Source organism: Erythrolamprus reginae, chromosome Z, assembly GCF_031021105.1.
Source record: "Erythrolamprus reginae isolate rEryReg1 chromosome Z, rEryReg1.hap1, whole genome shotgun sequence".
Lineage (NCBI taxonomy): Eukaryota > Metazoa > Chordata > Lepidosauria > Squamata > Dipsadidae > Erythrolamprus > Erythrolamprus reginae.
Genome location: NC_091963.1, coordinates 14981185 through 15001810, shown reverse-complemented (window position 1 = coordinate 15001810; position 20626 = coordinate 14981185). Strand labels below are relative to the sequence as shown.

Here is a 20626-nt window from a genome sequence, read left to right as displayed (position 1 = left end):
GAGTTAGAAAGTAAAATAAAAAAATACATGAGATAGAAAGCGATTAACAGGCTCCTAATTCTGAATTAAATATGGAGTTGGGTTATATGGGATAGCCTAAAAGATGGATAATCAGTAATGTAATATACAGAGCAAACTTTTAAAATGGATTCCTCAAAAATCCTTTTTTAAACACAGAAAAGCTTCATTATTTCTAGAGCAAACTTTTGTAAGGCTGATAATCATGAAAACAGGGGGGAGGATAGGGGAGAACTGGCAAAAAAAGACATAAAATTGGCTTTGATTCTTTTAACAACCATCCAGTTTAGCAAGTTGTTGTCATAAATGAAGGACTACCTGTATTCCTTTTTTGTGTTTGGAACAGATTAATGGTTTTATTTTTTTCATATATCATATAAAACATATTTATGTTTAATTTAATTTATGGTATCTCCTCCTAAAAATGGTAAGAAACTGATGCTACCATAGAGGCAGTGAACGGCTGCAAAAAACTTTTTACTACCATACTGTGGGGATGGCTTATTTTGTGGGTATGGCTTGCCAGCCATGTGACCAAGTGGGAGTGGCTTAACCATCATTTGACCATACGACTGGCTTAAAGGTGACTGACTTGACATCACTCATGTGAAGGGCTTGGGTTAGGGTGCCTCTCCTCTCCTCAAAGAGATACAATTTCCCTATCTATTTACTATTACTGAACCACTAAAATATATTATTTAATTCTATGTAGATATACCATATATGTACATACATATTTCACACAGGCACATGGAAATATACATTATCTACTATATAAAGTGTATGTATGCACTCGTGCGCGCACAGCTCTTCTAAAATTATACACATTCAACCTCATTTACTGCAATAGGAAAAACATACCCAGAGCCCAGAAGGGAAAAAAAGAAAAAAAAATCAAAATTTTTCTACCAATTCTGCATACCTGACTGTACCCATAGGAACTCATCACTGCATAGCAATTATGAGGTCTGCGAAGAAATGATTTAAGGAATCTGTTTGCAGCCCTGGGAAGTGCCACAGTTTTTGAATATTATCCACCTTTCTAATTGTCCTTGACCACTCTAAAATAAACTCTGGCACCCTTTCAGATTGCTTTAAAGAATGCAGCCTGGGCCTTTTTCATGTAACAAAAAAAAAAGATCCAGGCATGCATTCTTTAAAGCAAGGGTGTCAAACTCACGTTGTCACAGCATTGTCACATGATGTATCGCTAAAGCAGGCAGAGGCGGGACCAGCATGTGATACATCTGTCCCACGGCTGTGAGTTTGACAGCCCTACTTTAAAGCAACCAGAAAGGGTTCCAGAGTTTATTTTCATTCTGCACATTTGTAAACTGTCTAAAAATGACTGGTGTTTGTCATTATTGTTACCAGTCTCAAAATTCAGACCCAGGAACAGAAAATCGTGCTTACCGTCCCTGTCCTATTATCCTATTGTCTTCTTTTATCATTATTTACTACTGATGTTATGCTTATTCAAACGACAATCTTATACAGTGGTACCTCTACTTAAGAACGCCTCTACTTAAGAACTTTTCAAGATAAGAACTGGGTGTTCAAAGTTATTTTGCCTCTTCTTAAGAACCATTTTCTACTTAAGAACCCAAGCCCGGAAAAAAATCCCAGGAAATTTGAGAGTGGCACGAAGGCCTGCCCAGTTTCCTGCCATTCTCCTTTTAATTCCAGCCATCTCGGAACTTTTCTGGGCTGCCAGAGGAGCCTTTTGGTAGTGTTTAAGGAGGCTTTGGCAGCCCAGAGCGAACGAAGCATTTTCTTTTCTCTGGGCGCTTGGAGAAGGAATAAACCTCTGCCAAATGCTCCCTTCGCTCTAGGCAGTCGAATCACCACAGTGAAGGAAAGGCACTGGCTACAAAGTGAGCAAGTGAGAGCAGAGTGGAGCCCTTCAGCATAGGAAGGAAGAGGCAGCAGGTAGCAGCAGCAGCAGGCAGTGTGTAGGAGGCAGTGTATGGGAGGCAGCCTCGCGCCGGGTGTATTGGAGGTGTGTGCTCCTCCTCGCCACCTCAAAGTCTCTCTCTTTTTTTTAAGCCTTAAAGTTTTGGATTTTTTTTTATTCCCCTCACCTCACCTTCTTCCTTGAGAAACACTGATGTACCCTTCCTCCATGTTCTTTATTGCCTTTGAACGTTGATTTGGTAATTTGTAATACATTTTATCAGTTGCTTTAAAAAGGAAGACTAAAATGAAAGCTGAAAGGTGCAGAGGAAATAGCCATCTGGGTAATTTCAGGCATCTCCAAACCTGACAATTTTAAGACTAATGGACTTCAACTCCCAGATTTCCTCAGTTGACCATGCTGGCTAGGGAATTCTGGAAGTTGAAGTCCACTCTACAAACCCTAAACTTGTCAAGTTTGGAGACACACACACCCCCCCTGTTGAAATTATCAATTAAATGCTCTATGAAAAAATTGGGAAAGCAGATGAACCAACAGTTTGCAACAGGAAGGAAACAACCCCATGCGTACATTCTACCAAATCCATTTTGAAAGCAGTACCAAATTCATTCATTTTGGATGCATTTCTGAGTCAGATAAGTCAAGTGGGTAATATTTATTTTATTTATTTTATTTATTTATTTATTAGATTTGTATGCCGCCCCTCTCCGTAGACTCGGGGCGGCTCACAACACAATAAAACAGTTCATGACAAATCTAATAATTTACAATTTAAAGTATTTAAAAAACCCCATTATTAAGAAAACATACATACAAACACACCATACATAAATTGTATAGGCCTGGGGGAGATATCTCAGTTCCCCAATGCCTGACGACAAAGGTGGGTTTTAAGGAGTTTACAAAAGGCAAGGAGGGTAGGGGCAGTTCTAATCTCTGGGGAGCTGGTTCCAGAGAGTTGGGGCTGCCACAGAGAAGGCTCTTCCCCTGGGCCCCGCCAACCAACATTGTTTAGTTGACGGGACCCGGAGAAGGCCCACTCTGTGGGACCTAATCGGTCACTGGGATTCGTGCGGCAGAAGGCGGTCTCGGAGATATTCTGGTCCGATGCCATGAAGGGATTTATAGGTCATAACCAACACTTTGAATTGCCAAACTAATTTGAAGTGCCTTCAATATAAAGAGTTTCTTAGTGCTTTCTGACTGTATGCATTCTCTATGAAACTACCAGTCGATCAATAAGGGGTAAAACAAAACATGGTTTGGATAAATGCAGGATTCATAATAAGTAATATGAAATATTTCCTTTACACTTAGTTACATTAGAAAAAGTATGTAATATCATACCTCAAGGTCCTATGCATCTGCAATATTGGTACTTACTTTGAATGTTAATTCTAAGTTTTATAGAAGTAAAAATGAAGTTTTATATCCCTGGCATTTAACACTAGGAAAATGAATGTTACATCCTGAATCTCTAATGTATGTTAAATACACAAAAACACTGGCTATTTATATGTGGATATAATATAAGCCATTTCAGAGAGAAGTGTTACCAGCTATACAAGAAATTGTGAGTTGCTGTTCTCATGTAAAATGGATAACCCAGAGCCAGACTCCAAGGTACAGCTGTGTAAACAGCATGATGGGTTTGAAATGCTTAAACAGACTGTTTGTTAAGTAGGTACAGGAACAATATGAAAATAATAGTGTTTGCCATCACCTTAATGGGCTTTTCCAGCCGTATTGGCTTCCTGAATGGACCATTTTGGCTAACAATAGCAAATATTTCAGGTATGTGAACAAGGGCCTATCTAACTTCCCTAAAATTGGTCCCATCTCTAGATCACAGGTATCAAACTTACCTTGTCATGTTGCCATCACTTGACATATCTCAATGTTTTTCCTTTCACAGAGTTGGGGTGGGCATGGCTTTTGTTTGAAACATCCCGCCAACGGGCTGCCAATTTGAGAACCCTGCCCTAGATCAGAGGTCACCAACCCATGGTCTATGAACCACTGGTGGTCCACAAGATAGTTTTGGTGGTCCATGGTACACCCAGAGAAGGAGCTGCTCTGGGATGATCAACGGCCAGTCCTGTGACTCTGGAATCCACAAGCGAGGCAGCTTGTGATTGGGCTGGAAATCTCCATCATAGAGGAGGTACAACTTTGCAAGTGGTGCAAAGTGCAAGGAGTAGGTCGGTCTTTGCTGGCTGGAACAAGGTAATGGTGCAGGGGAAGGGGGTGGTGCAGGGGGGGCAAAACAATAGGTATTGGCAACCCTTGGCTCTTTCGTCCTCCTACTATGGCTTCCTATTGGATGATCCCTGCCCCTTGCCCTTCCAGTCATTCCTTGCCTGGCCTTAAAAGGAAAAGGCTGGGGATGGAGTTTTGCTCCATATTCTAGAGTGGGAGGGAAGATTCTTGTTAGTGCTGCACGACTGGAAGATGTATGGCTTCTTCTCTGCCACAAGACACTGGTTGGCCCATGAGTTGAGAGAGAGAGACAGAGAGAGAGACAGAGAAAGAGAGGGGCAGAGAAAGAGAGATGAGAGAGTGAGTGTTAGAGAAAGAGATGAGAAAGACAGATCGACAAAGAGGGTAAAGAGAGAAAGAGGGGGGAGAGAGAAAGATGAGAGAGGGGGAGAGAAAGTAAGAGAGAGGAGGGAAAGAGAAAAAGATGAGAGAGGGGGGAGAGGGAGGAGAGAGAGAAAGAGGGGCACAGAGGGATGATAGAGAGAAAGGGAGAGAAAGGTGGGGGAGAGAGAGGTGGAAAAGAGAGAAAAAATGAGAGAGGGAGGGAGGAAAAGAAAGAGATGAGAGAAAGAGAAAGAGAGAGGGGAGTGCCTGAAGGACCCCAACCCATCATTGGGATTCCAGATGCCTCAGCAAGTGACACACTGGATTCATATTATTGGTCGGCGGGATGTAAAATTATGAATTTTGTGATCCCTGAGGTCCAAAAGGTTGATGATCCCTGCCCTAGATCGTATCCCTGGGATTTCATGTCTTTTAGTCCTCAACCTGGAATGGGATTACTTGCCACAGCCATGTTCATGCCAGTTTGCCATGGTCAACTCATTGCAGCCAGCTCATCATGGCTAACTCACCACAGGGCAATTTGCCATGGTCAACTCACTGTAGGGCAACTCACTCACTTCTGGACAATTCAACAATTTTATTTAATTTGTAGAAATAATTTAAAAATTATCTTAATTGCTGTCATTCATGTCTCATTTTGTCCTTCATTTGCATCCTTTGTTTAATGATTCTATTCCACCATTTCTTTGACATCATGTAACTTTTGTCCTGTAGCAACCTGTCCTGTATGGATTTGGTTGGTGTGAATTGTCCCATGGTGAGTTGGTGATGGTAAGTTGGCGGTGGTGAATTGGCTATGGTTAGCTGTCCTAGACCCCTCAACCACCTGTAAATTTTTTTCCCTTTTGTTCAGTTCCCTCTGTCTTGTAAAGCAGGCATCCAACAATTGTTGCAATAAACATGGTTGCTTTTCCTAAATGTTCTGCTCAAGCCTCCTGAATTTTCCATAATGCTCCCGTCTTTTGCAACAAGGGTATCCTTGTAACATTAATAGGGACTACTGAATGCTTTTATGCCAGGCATTTGTATTAATTTGATGCATTGCAGAACTTTGCCTTCAAAAATAAAACCTCCACACCCAAAAGCAGAATATCTGTTCCATGCATAGCACATAGAAAATAAACAGTGAGATTTCTTGCCCTGCTTCCATAGGGATGTGGCTGGCTGTTATCCAAGAAATTGGGCAGGGGTCTTCCTAAAGCAATTATTCATGTTCCAGAAGTTGAGGAATAATGGCCCACTCAGTCACAATTTGGCATTATCATTTACAAAATATTCACAGGTGCTTCCCTGGCAAAGGGATTGTGAAACTGTCTGCATGTAGATTTAATGTAGCAGTTCCTAAATGAAGAAACTGATGCTTGTAATGAGAAAGAAAGATAGGATTCATAAAGCTCAAATAATATCTACAGTGCACGCTTTCTTTTTATATTCTGAAAAAACACACCTAGTATTGCAATCCCTTGGATTACTGATCTTTGAGGTTGCAAAGTTTTGTGCTCATCACTGGAAGGAGGGGCCTACACTTTGCTATCATTCATCACGCTTTTCATTTTTATTGATTGTATTCCATTTTTTTGTTTGTTGTGGGCTCCCAGAGTCTTTGGGAGTTGGGCAGCAGACAAGTTGAATATTAAGATTCACTACATAGTTAGCCAGAGGTTCAGACTGGATTTGGCATTTTATCCACCTATCAAATCATTTCCAAGGACCTAGAATACATGGCGGTGGTGGTTGTGTTGCAGCAAAAACCAGTTACCAGTCAAGGGAATGGAGGCCACAAAAAGATTGAGTAACTCAGGTTTATTGCATGCAAGGTTCAGGAATAAGACAAGAAAATTTGAACGGCCATTAATACTTTTAGTTACATTTTTATACTTTTCAGAAAAGTAGGACGAACAAGTGTATCATTGCGTGGACCAATAATATTGGTTACATGTTTGTGTGCATACAAAAAGGGAAGTAAAAAAAAAACGTAAAATCAAGAGAAAATATGGTACATGGTGAAATAATGGCCATATGGAGTTCATGATACATGATAGTCATTTGATGGTGTTAAAGTTAAATTTAAATGTGATTTAATTCATTTTAGGATAATAGTTTATGCTTAGTGCTAATCTTTGAATTATCTGACAGCATATTAAACCTTGCTTAATACTGTATTTTGACATTGTGAGTAAACATACAATTACAGTTAGGTTTCCTGCATAATCCTTTGGTTTAGGTTGAGGCTTTGTGTTTAGTAATAGCATAAGAATTTTAATATAGTACAGGTTTTCTTTATTTGTATTTCTTAGTATGAGAACACCTACATAAGGAATTCCTTGAATGAATTTAGGGTTACGATTATGCTTCCTTGAGAATTAGCAAGAGCTATAAGGTTTAGAGTTATAGGATTTTGCTTTGGGGTGAAGCTTTATGTTTAAAGGGTAATGGCCTTGATTCCTACATTTTGCACCAAGCAAAACCTTTCACAGCTTGTAATCCAATCAGTTCTGTAGTGTATGAAATCTCAGCTGGTATCCTTATTCCCTTTCAAGTACTGTATATGCTCTGTAAATATAAAAATTCTAAACTTCTGTATCTCATTAATGCATTTGGAGTATTTTTTTTTCTCATTCTTTTAAAACAATAGAGGTGATAGATAGATAGACAGACAGATCGCTGGATAAGTAGGGATAGATAGATAGATAGATAGATAGATAGATAGATAGATAGATAGACAGACAGACAGACAGACAGACAGACAGACAGACATGATAAATGGAGAGAGAAATGATGGATGATAGATAGATAGGTAGGTAGGTAGGTAGGATGGATGGACGGATGGATGGACAGACAGCGTGTATATATATATATGTCATATATATATATATATATGACATATATATATATATGTCACATGTTTAAGCTGAATTTGAAAATTAAGGGAGACTAGGATAGATCTATTTCGGCCTTATTTTGGCCTCATCAGCTAGCCATACCCACTGGGACTTGAACCTGCAACCTTTGCCTTGTAAGGCAGAGAATTATCCTCTAGGCTACAGTATCCAATCCCTTCAGCTCTGTACCAGGGAAGGGTTACATTTTGTGTCGAATCACCCTGGTATATTGAAGGAACATCACAGCTCCTTTTTTGCCTCTCGGCCCAACCCAGGGCCATTTCCAAGGCAGTTAATTTTATTGATAGCCGACAATTCTATCTGTATGTGTCACATGTTTAAGCTGAATTTGAAAATTAAGGGAGACTAGGATAGATCTATTTCGGCCTTATTTTGGCCTCATCAGCTAGCCATACCCACTGGGACTTGAACCTGCAACCTTTGCCTTGTAAGGCAGAGAATTATCCTCTAGGCTACAGTATCCAATCCCTTCAGCTCTATTTTATATATATATATATATATATATATATATATATATATATATATATATAAAAAGAGAGAGATGATGGATGATAGATGGCTGGATGGAGATAGATAGGTAGGTAGATAGATAGATAGATAGATAGATAGATAGATAGATAGATAGATAGATAGATAGATAGATAGATAGATAGATAGATAGATAGATAGATGATAGGATGGGTAGATTAAAAATGTAGATAAATGATAGAGTGATCTATAGATAACTAGGATAATTGGAGAAAAATATAGTAATTTTATGTACACCGTTATATTTTGAAATCATTGGGTTTTCCTTATTTAGATTTGTATGCCGCCCCTCTCCGCAGACTCGGGGCGGCTCACAACAAAGTGAAAAACAATTTACAACAAATCTAAATTACTGTTTAAAAATATTTTTTTAAAAACCCCATTTTCTAACAAACATACATACAGACATACCATTTATAAATTTATAAGGAGAGATCAAGGGTTTTTGATCTAGTAACACTCTCTCCAGCCTACCCAATTTTTTCACAAATAGATCATCACCACATTTACCCATTTTCATCTCTTCCAATTGTATGACTATGGATAGAATGAAATTAATAAAAGGTGTCACAAAAGTAAGGAGCTTAACAAGAAATGCCTTCTGAAAGAATCTTCTCCTTGAAGGAGTATATAGTCAATAATAAATCAAAATGCTAGAAGGATATGTGAAGCACCTGCATTTTCATTTTATGGGAAATCAGAGCTTTTTTATTTAAATGAAGTGTCTGATTTAAAGGCAGCATGTAAAATCTTAAATGACAGTTAAGGCAACTTATCCTCAGGGGAAATTTGGATGCACTGAGGTACATTATCAGTTTTTGTACTGTTCCAATTTAAGGGTTTCTTTGAAGACTGGAATTAAGTGTTACATTCAGTTATACATTGTGGAAAGATACTGGTTTAATATGAGTCAAACCCCAATGGTTAGCAAAGATAAGCATTCTCATAATTCATTCATGGATTTAGGCAAGCTATGAAAATTAATTTCACTAATAAACCTTGCAAACCAGGTAGATTTTATTATTAAATTGGATTAAGGACAGAATTGAACTACAAGTCCCACCTGTTTCTGTGAAGGAAAAGCTGAGAAAAGCCAGCATTTAATTTTTTTTCCCCTGATTCCATATTAAAGCCTAAATCCCTACACCCAAAAATATATCAATTGGTGAAGCAGATAATCTTAATAACCAGCCCTTCCATGCATTACACAAAGGGTCTCACTAACTGCCAGACACAAAATTTTGGAGGCATATTTTCTAGAAAGGCTTTCTCTAACTGCAGTTATCTAAAAGCAGGTAGAAGCTTCACATGTTAGAAACATAGAAACATAGAAGACTGACGGCAGAAAAAGACCTCTTGGTCCATCTAGTCTGCCCTTTTACTATTTCCTGTATTTTATCTTAGGATGGATATATGTTTATCCCAGGCATGTTTAAATTCAGTTACTGTGGATTTCCCAACCACGTCTGCTGGAAGTTTGTTCCAAGGATCTACTACTCTTTCAGTAAAATAATATTTTCTCATGTTGCCTTTGATCTTTCCCCCAACTAACTTCAGATTGTGTCCCCTTGTTCTTGTGTTCACTTTCCTGTTAAAAACACTTCCCTCCTGTTCCAATAAAATAAAGCTTAGCGGTTCCCAGATCATCTCTGCTCTGCGCCTACCATATTTTTCGGAGTATAAGATCCACCAGAGTATAAGACGCACCTTAGTTTGGGGACGGGGGAATAGGGAAAAGAATCTGCTTACCAGATATTAGAAACATAGAAAATTAGAAGACTGATGGCAGAAAAAGACCTCTGGTCCATCTAGTCTGCCCTTATACTATTTTTTGTATTTTATCTTAGGATGGATTTATCCCAGGCATGTTTAAATTCAGTTACTGTGGATTTACCAACCACGTCTGCTGGAAGTTTGTTCCAAGGCTCTACTACTCTTTCAGTAAAATAATATTTTTTCATGTTGCTTCTGATCTTTCCCCCCAACTAACCTCAGATTGTGTCCCCTTGTTCTTGTGTTCACTTTCCTATTAAAAACACTTCCCTCCTGAAACTTATTTAACCCCTTTGACATATTTAAATGTTTCGATCATGTCCCCCCTTTTCCTTCTGTCCTCTAGACCAGTGATTTTCAACCTTTTTTGAGCCACGGCACATTTTTTACATTTACAAAATCCTGGGGCACACCACCAACCAAAATGACAAAAATAACACCCTAAGACACTCTCCTCTCTTTTTCCATCCCTGTCTCCTCCCCCCCCCCTTGTGTGTGTGTGTGTGTACACATTCTGGAACCCTTTCCAAAAACAGGTGAGGGCTGGGTTTTTTCTCTCTCTTATTCTTTGGGTGCTTTTTATCGTATGCTTTAAATCAAGAGTCACTTCTCTCTCTCTCTTTCTCTCTCTTTCCTCTCATTCTGTCTTAATCATTTTCTCATTTCTCTTTTTTCCTCCCCTTTTTGCTCATTTCTCTCTCTCCCTTTCTCTCCTTTTCTCTCTTTCTCTCTCTCTTGCTTTCTTTCTCTCTCACTCTTGCTTTCTCTCTTTTCTCTCTCTCTTGCTTTCTCTCTCTCTCTCTTCTTCTCTCTCTCTCTCTTGCTTATTTTCTCTCTCTCTCAGCAAAAAGTTGCGAGACCAAAACCTGAGCTTCCTTCTTCGCGGCACACCTGACCATGTCTCGCGGCACACTAGTGTGCCACGGCACACTGGTTGAAAAACACTGCTCTAGACTATACAGATTGAGTTCATTAAGTCTTTCCTGATACGTTTTATGCTTAAGATCTTCCACCATTCTTGTAGACTGTCTTTGGACCCGTTCAATTTTGTCAATATCTTTTTGTAGGTGAGGTCTCCAGAACTGAACACAGTATTCCAAATGTGGTCTCACCAGCGCTTTATATAGCGGGATCACAATCTCCCTCTTTCTGCTTGTCATACCTCTAGCTATGCAGTCAAGCATCCCACTTGCTTTTCCTACTGCCCGACCACACTGCTCACCCATTTTGAGACTGTCAGAAATCACTACCCCTAAATCCTTCTCTTCTGAAGTTTTTGCTAACACAGAACTGCCAATACAATACTCAGATTGAGGCTTCCTTTTCCCCAAGTGCATTATTTTACATTTGGAAACATTTGGTATTCATCTGGCTAGCATCCTTATCCTGATCAGCTTCAGCACATTATTCTCTTAAAAAAACGTTATTCTGAGAGACCAACAATGAAAGAGCCTGCAAGGTAAGAGCTGGGAAGATCTTAGCAGCTAATTAGGGCTGAAAAAAAGCTACATTCAAAGTATAAGACAAACGCAAATTATCATTAAATTAATTTAGGGAGGAAAGAGGTGCGACTTATGCACCGACTTATGTACTTTAAAAAGCAAACAAATATATAGAAGGCAATTGTTCATGGTACAAACCTTATTCTGATTTTATGAGGAGAATACTTATTTTAATAAGAGAAACCACCCAATTCTATTATTACTCATAATCAGCTTCTGGTAAAATCTAATTTCTTCATAAGCGTTCCATCCATTTACATATAATTCTTTCCTTATCAGGCCACAAACAAGCATGGTGGACTGTCAGTTGTTTCGAAGCCTGTGGTGACTTCTGAGCCATGTTCTAAGAAATTTTGTTTTGTTTTTTAGCCTGGAGAAAATGGAAAATTGCTTCTTATTTCTTAGGGTGTATTTTGGTAGCACATGAGTCTTTGCTTCTTAAATATCCGGGCAAATCTCTGCCTAGGCCTTTGGCATGCTACCAGGAAGGCTCTATGAAGTTCTCTCTTTCCTTTCCAAAAGGATGTTGAACTTCAATCCTCATCCGCTGTATCCCCAGGACTTTCTTTTCCTTAAAAGAAGAATATTTGAACATAAACATGTCTTTTGCATACCTAATCTTATGTGTGTATTAAATCAGCAGCTCTAGTCCAGTGTACCAATGTTGGTTTCCTAACCTGCATTCAGAATTAAAATGGTAAACACACAATCAGAAATTTAAAGCAATGCTTGGAACCACTTCTTATTTATGTGTTGCATTTTTGCCTAGAATTGTAATCACAATTCCCAAGTATTGTAGCCAATTATCATGCTGTTAGTAATCACTGCCCAAAGCCCCCTTATCATGGAGATTGATGGGTTAAGAAGTTTGGTAAATAAGTGAAAATAAATAAATAAACTATGAAAGCTAATACAACTTGGGAGGTTACAGAGAGAAATTATGGTAATCCTTCACTAGCCCTTGTAGAGGACCTTTTAGATGGCAGCCTTGATTGGTCTTCTACCAACTGACTGTATTATTGCTGAGAAACTACCTTTAAGCTATCTTTATCCTAGAAGCTGGTGTTTTCTGGGGTTTAGAGCAATTAATAAGGATGAGTATCTTTGATGGGAAACCAGGCACAATATCTTGCCAGAAAGGGGGCGGGGAGACCAGGGATCTAATATCCTTCTTGAAAAAAGGATGGATTTGGAGAAATTAGAGTTGGTAGTAAGAATTGGTTTCCAGCTGACTACCAGACACAACAAGTTTTGAGAGATGATGTAGCAAGCCAAAGACAATCTTCAACAATTTTCACATGTGTGTGCACATGTTTGCATGCAAATACGCACATGCACAGACACCAGGAACCTTCTCCCTTGCCGAAATGAAAAGAAACAAACTCTGACTTTGCTGGAAACTCGACAGAATGTGAAGATGATCATTTTCTCTCATAGCAAGCCAGAAAGGAAACAACAGTGTACAGTGTCTTCGCCCACAGACCTTGCCTGTATTCAATATAAAAGTCACTTATTTCTGTCATCCACTTCTTGCCTCCTCTTTTGTCCCTTTGAACAAAATCTTCCATTTTTTCCTTCAGCCTTCACTCAAGAATGACATTCTGGGTCTAATCCTCTCATAGGTCACACTGTAAGTCTCCGATCGATCCAACTTCTTGTTTATCTTCCATTTATCCCTTAGATCTTTGCTGGGTAGTGATGAATTAAGACAGCAGGAAGGAAAAACAGCCTCAGAAAACTTTAGAGACTTCTTCTCCCCCCTTTCCCAGCAATTTTTTTAAACCTCATTTTTAATGGGGATTCAGAAGGAACTCCAGGACTATCCTGATACAAGCAGGATTAACACATTGACTCCCATTCAAATGTAAAACTCAAAGAAAAGAAAAATATAGTTGCAGATATCTGTCACATCACATTTGCACTAAGGGGAAATATAACTGACAAGCAAGCCAATTAAAAATTATATTGTATTTAGTTGACCCCAACAGAGCTTTCTGTACATCACAAGAGTAAGGGATAAATTTATCCACATAATGGGGCAAGGCATACACATATACGTACGCATTATGCTCTTTTCTTTCAGGCTAAGCAGGATCCTACAAAGTGCAAATAGTAAGGCAATGAAAGTAAAGACATAAAATAAGAAAAAATAAAAGGAAAGATTCATTAATGCCTTTTATACCTAGACAATTGTTACACTTTTCTGTTCTTATACCATGCCAACAAGATACACCAATTCACTTATTGTTTTTTCTTTTGTTCTTCAAATTTCTCACCTGTCTCTGGGAATTTCATTATCTCCATCCAATCTCAACATTCTGAGATTTCCCTTTCCACTCAACCCATTCGTTGTTTCTAAATATATAACTGTTTTGCCATTTGATCATTTATTCTCACAATGTGATGATATCCTACCAGTATATTTTTAATACTGTCACTCACTTTTGTATCCAGTATGTTCAGTTGGATGTTCAATCATTCAATTGGATGTTATACCACATATGGTTCTTTAATACTACATTCTTACTGCAGTCAGCTTATTTTTAATGTTGGCCCTGATACTCTATATACAACTCTTGCTTCCACCCAGAAAAATGAACACTTTCATGCACAATTATTTTATCTTCCTTTGGCAAATGTTCCTTCTTGCCACAAACAGCATGAAAAGACAATGCAGAAGTTGGTGATAAATTAACAGCTTGTCACAGTATCTATAGAAGGCCTGATGTTTATGGGAACTTGAGAGGTTGATTTTCATAAGGGAGAAGATGCAGCCACAAAGCATTCTTTCAAGTGGTTCAAGACCATCCTATGACCACACACCTGGGCGGAAGCAGAAGGAGGATTTCCTATGCCGGCACAATCTGAGTGGGCAACGTGACAAGTTTGTGGATAGAGGACAAGGGATGTGAACATTCAACTAGGTGGGAAACTCCCTAGGTACTTAGGTACAACCTCCATGGGAAGGTAACAGTATTCCATGCCTTTTTGGGAGATAGCCATGCAGGCCACATAACTGCAGAAATTGTCTTCAGACAACATTGGTTCCTTCAGCAAAGAAATGGAGATGACCACCATGCCATAGAGCCAGACACAATTTGATACAGAAGCTTTTACTTTTATCTTTACTCTTTGTAGTGCATTCTACACTATCTCACTTCTGCTGAAAATTATTTGGGTCAATAATATACCAACAAAAATACAGATCCATTGATATACCTGATGAACATATCGCTAATGTCATCACAAGCATTTATCCATAAATATATTAAACAACTCTGGGGACATCCCTTATCGTTTATTTGTTTGCACAAATAATTTACATAACTGCATATCTGTCATTGCATATCAATGACTTGTTCTACTTCCTACTACGCATTTCATGTTATCACTATCACATACACCACTATTTTTTTTCTCATTTAGCAATCAACCATCAACATATCAATGCAAAATGTTCATAATTCAACCTTACATTGTCCATTTCTTATCAAATGCTTTCTTAGACTCAGCAAAAGCACAATAAATGGTATTTCTCACATTCATACAATATTCCATGATGTCTTGAAGAACACAGATCTGATCTATACATCTTCTGCATACCAAAAAATGATCCAGCATGGATCCTTCCAGATTTTGCTCATTCTCTCTTCTCATTCATATTCTTTCAACTGCATATTACAAAGTGATCATACAATCCTCAGTCACAGAAGGTCTGCAATATTTCCTCCTACTAGCCTCAATGGTGAATTAAGGTTATGGGTTTTTCCCCACCTGCAGCACCAGGATTTTGTTGAGTTTTGTTGGGGGCAGGGCTCAATTTATGCCAAAAATATCACAGTTGTAACCAATTTTTTCCCAAGCTAATTCACACTATATTGTACAGACTAGAATTGCTCAGATCTAAAGATTGTTTAGCATATCAGCATTCTGATGTCCACACCTCTCTCTCTCTCTCTCTCTCTCTCTCTCTCTTTCTTTCTTTCTTTTTTCTTTTTGTTTTATTTTTATTTATTTCTTTAGTTTGTTAAGCTAATTTTATGAGAAAACAATTATAAGTATGAACACAACATCTAAATATATAAGTATATATAAAGTAAAGTATATGCATAAGAAATGAGTACTAATAATGGGAATATTAGGATAGGGACAATAGGCACACTGGTGCACTTATGCATGCCCCTTACAGACCTCTTAGAAATGGGATGAGGTCCACAATAGACAGTTTAAGTTTAAAGTTTTGGAAGTTTGAGGATGTAACAACAGAGTCAGGTAGTGTGTTCCAGGCGTTGACCATTCTGTTGCTGAAGTCATGTTTTCTGCAATCGACTATAGAGCAGTTACTTTGGATTTGTATATATTGTGGTTGAAGCTGAAGTAGTCATTAACAGATAGGACACTGTAGCATACAACTTTGTGTACTAAGCTTAGGCCAGACGTAGTTCTAGGTTGCCCAAGCCAAAATGTCAATCCTGGTGGTATAAAGTGGAGGTATTCCATTGTGAACAGAGGATCTCACCAACTAAGATGTACATGCAAGGTATTGACATGTATGCAGGATAAATTGTTGGTATGATTATGTTATGGCTATGCCTTATTTTCAGCTCAAAACCATATTTTGCCTCCCTTGCAGATGCACTTTTTGGAAAGCAAAATAAATGGGCATCACACATCAGTCCTTCTTTCTCTACTGCTGGGTTGCATTTTCTGCCAAAAAACCGGGACAGGTTTAGTGGTACCTAAATAACAGAAGTCCACTTCAGAAGATAATAGTATCAACAGTGAGTTAAGGTTATAGGGTTTTTTCCCTGCAGCACCAGGGTTTTAGCAAGCAAACTACACCTGCTAACTTCAGTATATGTGTTCCACAATGACATACTTTATGACTGAAGCAACTGTAATCTGAGATGTATAAATTCACCTCTTTGTAGAAAGCTCTTTTCAGCTGATACAGTTGAGTACTGGAAAGATATAGCAATTTGAAACTGCTTCCATTTTTTCCCCAACCGCTTTCTGCAAGAGGCAAGTAAGACAGAGCTTTGGTTTTTTTCAGTTTTAAATCCCAGATGGGAATTCAGCCCACTTTGTTGACTAAGCTTTCACTTGCCACACAATTTACCCGCTTACACTACAAGACAAGACATCAGCTTGCAAATTTGCACTTAAGTACAGAATTCTGTCCCTTATTCGTTTTTTTAATGCAGTTAAAATGGCAAACAAGTACAGATGGTTTTTACTGAGAAAGGTAATTGTGCTGGGGGAATCTGTTCAAGATTCCTAGCACTCCATCCACAATATACACACAGACACAAAGTCCATATGGTGACTGTTTAGAATTTGATGACTATATTAAGGAAACTAATATGAGCAATGGTGAATTTAAACAAGAAATATGCCCAACTCAAAAAAGGGGAACACTGTCAGAAGTTTAAAAAGCATTGATCTTGTATTCTTGAAGATTTATTTATTTTATTTTATTTATTTATTTTGTCCAATACACAATGAGGGTTTTAGTGGGTATATATCTATATACACATAATAAAATACATGATGAAGGTTATAGAGGAGATACTCATAGTAAAATATATCTAAGAAAGAATAGAAAAGAAGATAAAGTAATAGAACATATCAATGAAAGAATAGAAGAAGAGATATAGGAATAGAAGAAAGGTATAGGAGATATAGGAGAGCAATAGGACAGGGGATGGAAGGCACTCTAGTGCACTTGTACTCACCCCTTACTGACCTCTTAGGAATCTGGATAGGTCAACCGTAGATAATCTAAGGGTAAAGTGTTGGGAGTTTGGGGATGACACTATGGAGTCCGGTAATGAGTTCCACGCTTCGACAACTCGGTTACTGAAGTCATATTTTTTGCAGTCAAGTTTGGAGCGGTTAATATTAAGTTTAAATATGTTGTGTGCTCTTGTGTTGTTGTGGTTGAAGCTGAAGTAGTCTCCGACAGGCAGGACGTTGCAGCATATGATCTTGTGGGCAATACTTAGATCTTGTTTAAGGCGTCTTAGTTCTAAACTTTCTAGGCCCAGGATTGAAAGTCTAGTCTCATAGATTTTGCTTTCTTTATATTATTTCTGCCTGCCTAGACCCTTTTTATTCTAGTGCAGTTTATTCCGGCTACGATCAGAGAATGTTAGTAGATCCTTCATTTCTATCTCTGAATCACCATGCAGAAACATTTTCCTCGCTCTTCTTGTTCTAAATCTACAGTCTAACGTTTCCAAAAAAAACAATACTTAAATGAAATGACAGTTTGACATCCAGACACATACGAGGCAAGAAAAAAGAACAAAAGATTCAGATGAATTTGCTTCCCGGTAGTAAATATAGACGGTCTGGCTGAGATTCCAACATACGTCTACCCACCTGCCTGGTACTTCCTTCCTTTGATGACATTTGAGACAGCTGGTGGTTTCTTCCAGTTATCTCCCAAGAGGCCAGCATCCCCAATTTGTGACTAGCCCTATCTTCAAACATCTCAGGGCAACCAAAATGTGACAGGATGACAGATAGCCCTCTCGATGGATACTGACAAACAAATTAGTGCCAAGATGTTTTTCCGAGTATACCAGATGTGTTGGTTCGATCATATGGAGCAAGCAATGAAAAGCTGTCTGTGTCCCATCTGTGCTTTCTAATCAATCACTGTTGGTTGAGGAAAAGGCACTGTAAACATTTGGTCTTTGTTTTTAAACAGTCTTGGGTCTTGGCCTTGTCGTGCTGAAAGGTTTTTCTGCTTAAAATTATTTAAAAAAATAATAATAACATGACACACAAAAAGCCAGTCCCAACTTAAAACAAATAAATAACTAGATGTAGAAATCAGATTTGAATGTTCTGTAATTGAAGCAAAATACTGTAGAAGAGGAAATGGTTGCTAGGTGGTGAAAATAGAATTGAGATGAGAGGACAGCTTGATAGAGTGCTGGTGGTGTCAAAGAGATGTCAAGTACAAATATGTGAGATCTGGCATGCATATTGTATTTGAAATTTGGCTACTTTTAAAATGTGTGGACTTCATCTCCCAAAATGTCCCAGCAGCATGTTTTCAGGAAAGCTTTGGTGAACTGAAGATGACTCCACAAAAGCAGAGTCAATTATCACAGGCAAAAACCACAGATCAGGTGAGTAGACTGCTTTCTTAGAACCTGTTTAAAGTCAAGATGGAAAAGTAGAATAGAATAGAATAGAATTCTATATTGGACACACAAGGAATTTGTCTTTGATGCATATGCTCTCAGTATATATAAAAGAAAGTATACATTTGTCAAGAATCATGAGATACAACACAATTATTGTCATAGGGTTCAAATAAGCAATCATTTATTTATTTATTTATTTATCTATTTATTTATTTATTTATTTATTCCAATACACAATGAGGGTTTTAGTGGGTATATATATATATATATATATATACACATAGTAAATACATGATGAAGGTTATAGAGGAGATACTCATAGTAAAATATATCTATGAAAGAATAGAAAAGAAGATATAGTAATAGAACATATCAATGAAAGAATAGAAGAAGAGATATAGGAATAGAAGAAAGGTATAGGAGATATAGGAGAGCAATAGGACACGGAACGGAAGGCACAATCAATATTAATATAAATTGTAAGGATACAAGCAACAAGTTACAGTCTTACAGTCATAAGTGGAGGAGATGGAAAGGCTAAAAGTAATAGTAATGCTGCCTTAGTGAATAGTAGTAAAGGAATTATTTGTTTAGCAGAGTGATACATTTGGGGAAAAAATGTGTTCTTGTATCTAGTTGTCTTGGTTTGCAGTGCTCTGTAGTGTTGTTTTGACGATAGGAGTTGAAACAGTTTTTATCCAGGATGTGAGGGGTCAGTAAATATTTTCACGCCCCTCTTTTTGACTCATGCCGTATACAGGTCTTCATGTCCTCAATGGAAGGCAGGTTGGCAGTAATTGTGTTTTCTGCAGTTCTGTTTATCCTCTGAGGTCTGTGTTGTCTTGTTGGGTTGCAGAACCAAACCAGACGGTTATAGTGCAAATGACAGAGTCAATAATTCCTCTGTACAACTGTATCAGCAGCTCCTTCTGCAGTTTGAGCTTTCTGAGTTGGTGGAGAAAAAACATTCCTTCTGCACCAATATTTCTGAGTTAGCGCAGAAAGAACATGCTTTTTTGATGACATTTTTGATGTTAGGTGACTGTTCTGTCTGGGTGCCCCCAGACTTCAACACCAACTGGAAAAAGCAGCCAGACATGCTGGTAAAAGCAAAAGCACTTTATAGTTTGAAAAATAAACACAGAGAAAAACCTGTTCTTCCCAACAGGCAGGCTATGAGACTTCACAGCAGAGTCCTGATAGCCAGACAATACAGCAGACTTCTTGCTGGCACACCCACCACTGTAGAGAATAAGACCCACACCTTTTCCCCCCAAGGTTTCAGTATTCAAAGTCACAAACCAGAATTCCAAGACGCCAAAGATTACAGCCAGGTCCCAGGACTCCCAAAGATAACACTCCACAAGCCAGGAAGGGTGGGTCTGCCTTTTCAGCCTTTCCAGAGAGCACCACACCCAAACCCAGCTGTTGCCTCTTTAGTGCTGAAAGTATCTGGCTAATTGTCCCCTTCGTTGTGTTGCTCTTCTCTGCCGGAGATCGATTATTGCTTGTGCATTTTCATCTAAGGAATCCAGGCTGCTTGCTGGGGAGAGCTCCCTCTCGGGGGACTCTGGCTGTCCTCCCTCTCCCTCAGCCTGAGATTCCTCCTCCCCGTCTGCCTGAACCTCCTGTTCCTCATCCTCCCTCTCTGAGCAGGAAGCCGGCAGAGGATCAGCCGTTCCCTGAGGGGCCTCAGATGGAATCACAACAGGTGACCATTTTAGATCTTGAGATATAATGAAATTAGTAGGTTTAGTATAGTACGAAATGGTAGAATGGAAGGGTTTCTCCTAAAATCTACCACCATTTATACACATGTTGAAGGAGATAATCAGAACTGCAGAAAAAACAGTTGCTGCCAATCTGCCTTCCATTGAGGACCTGTAATACTGCACGAGTCAAAAAGAGGGCTGTGAAAATATTTACTGACCCCTCGCATCCTAGACATAAATTGTTTCCAACTTCTACTCTCAAAAGGTTTGTATAGAGTACAAAAACTATTTCAACTCCTACCCTCAAAACGTCACTACAGAGCACTGCATATCAAGACAACTAGACACAAGAACGTTTTTTTTCCCCGAACGCCATCAGTTACTAAGCAAATAATTCCCTCAACACTGTCAAACTTTTTACTAAGTCTCCACTTCTATTTCTATTATATTTTTCTCATCATTCCTATCACCCATTTCCTCCCACTTGAGACTGCATGACGGTAACTTGTTG

The 20626-nt window shown here is 38.6% G+C and overlaps 1 protein-coding gene across 1 annotated transcript in view; it reads left to right on the top strand.

The window, feature by feature from the left end:
• Positions 1–20626, top strand: part of ADARB2 (adenosine deaminase RNA specific B2 (inactive)) — a 599017-nt gene that overhangs the window by 360823 nt on the left and 217568 nt on the right. The gene's annotated exons all lie outside the window — the stretch shown is intronic.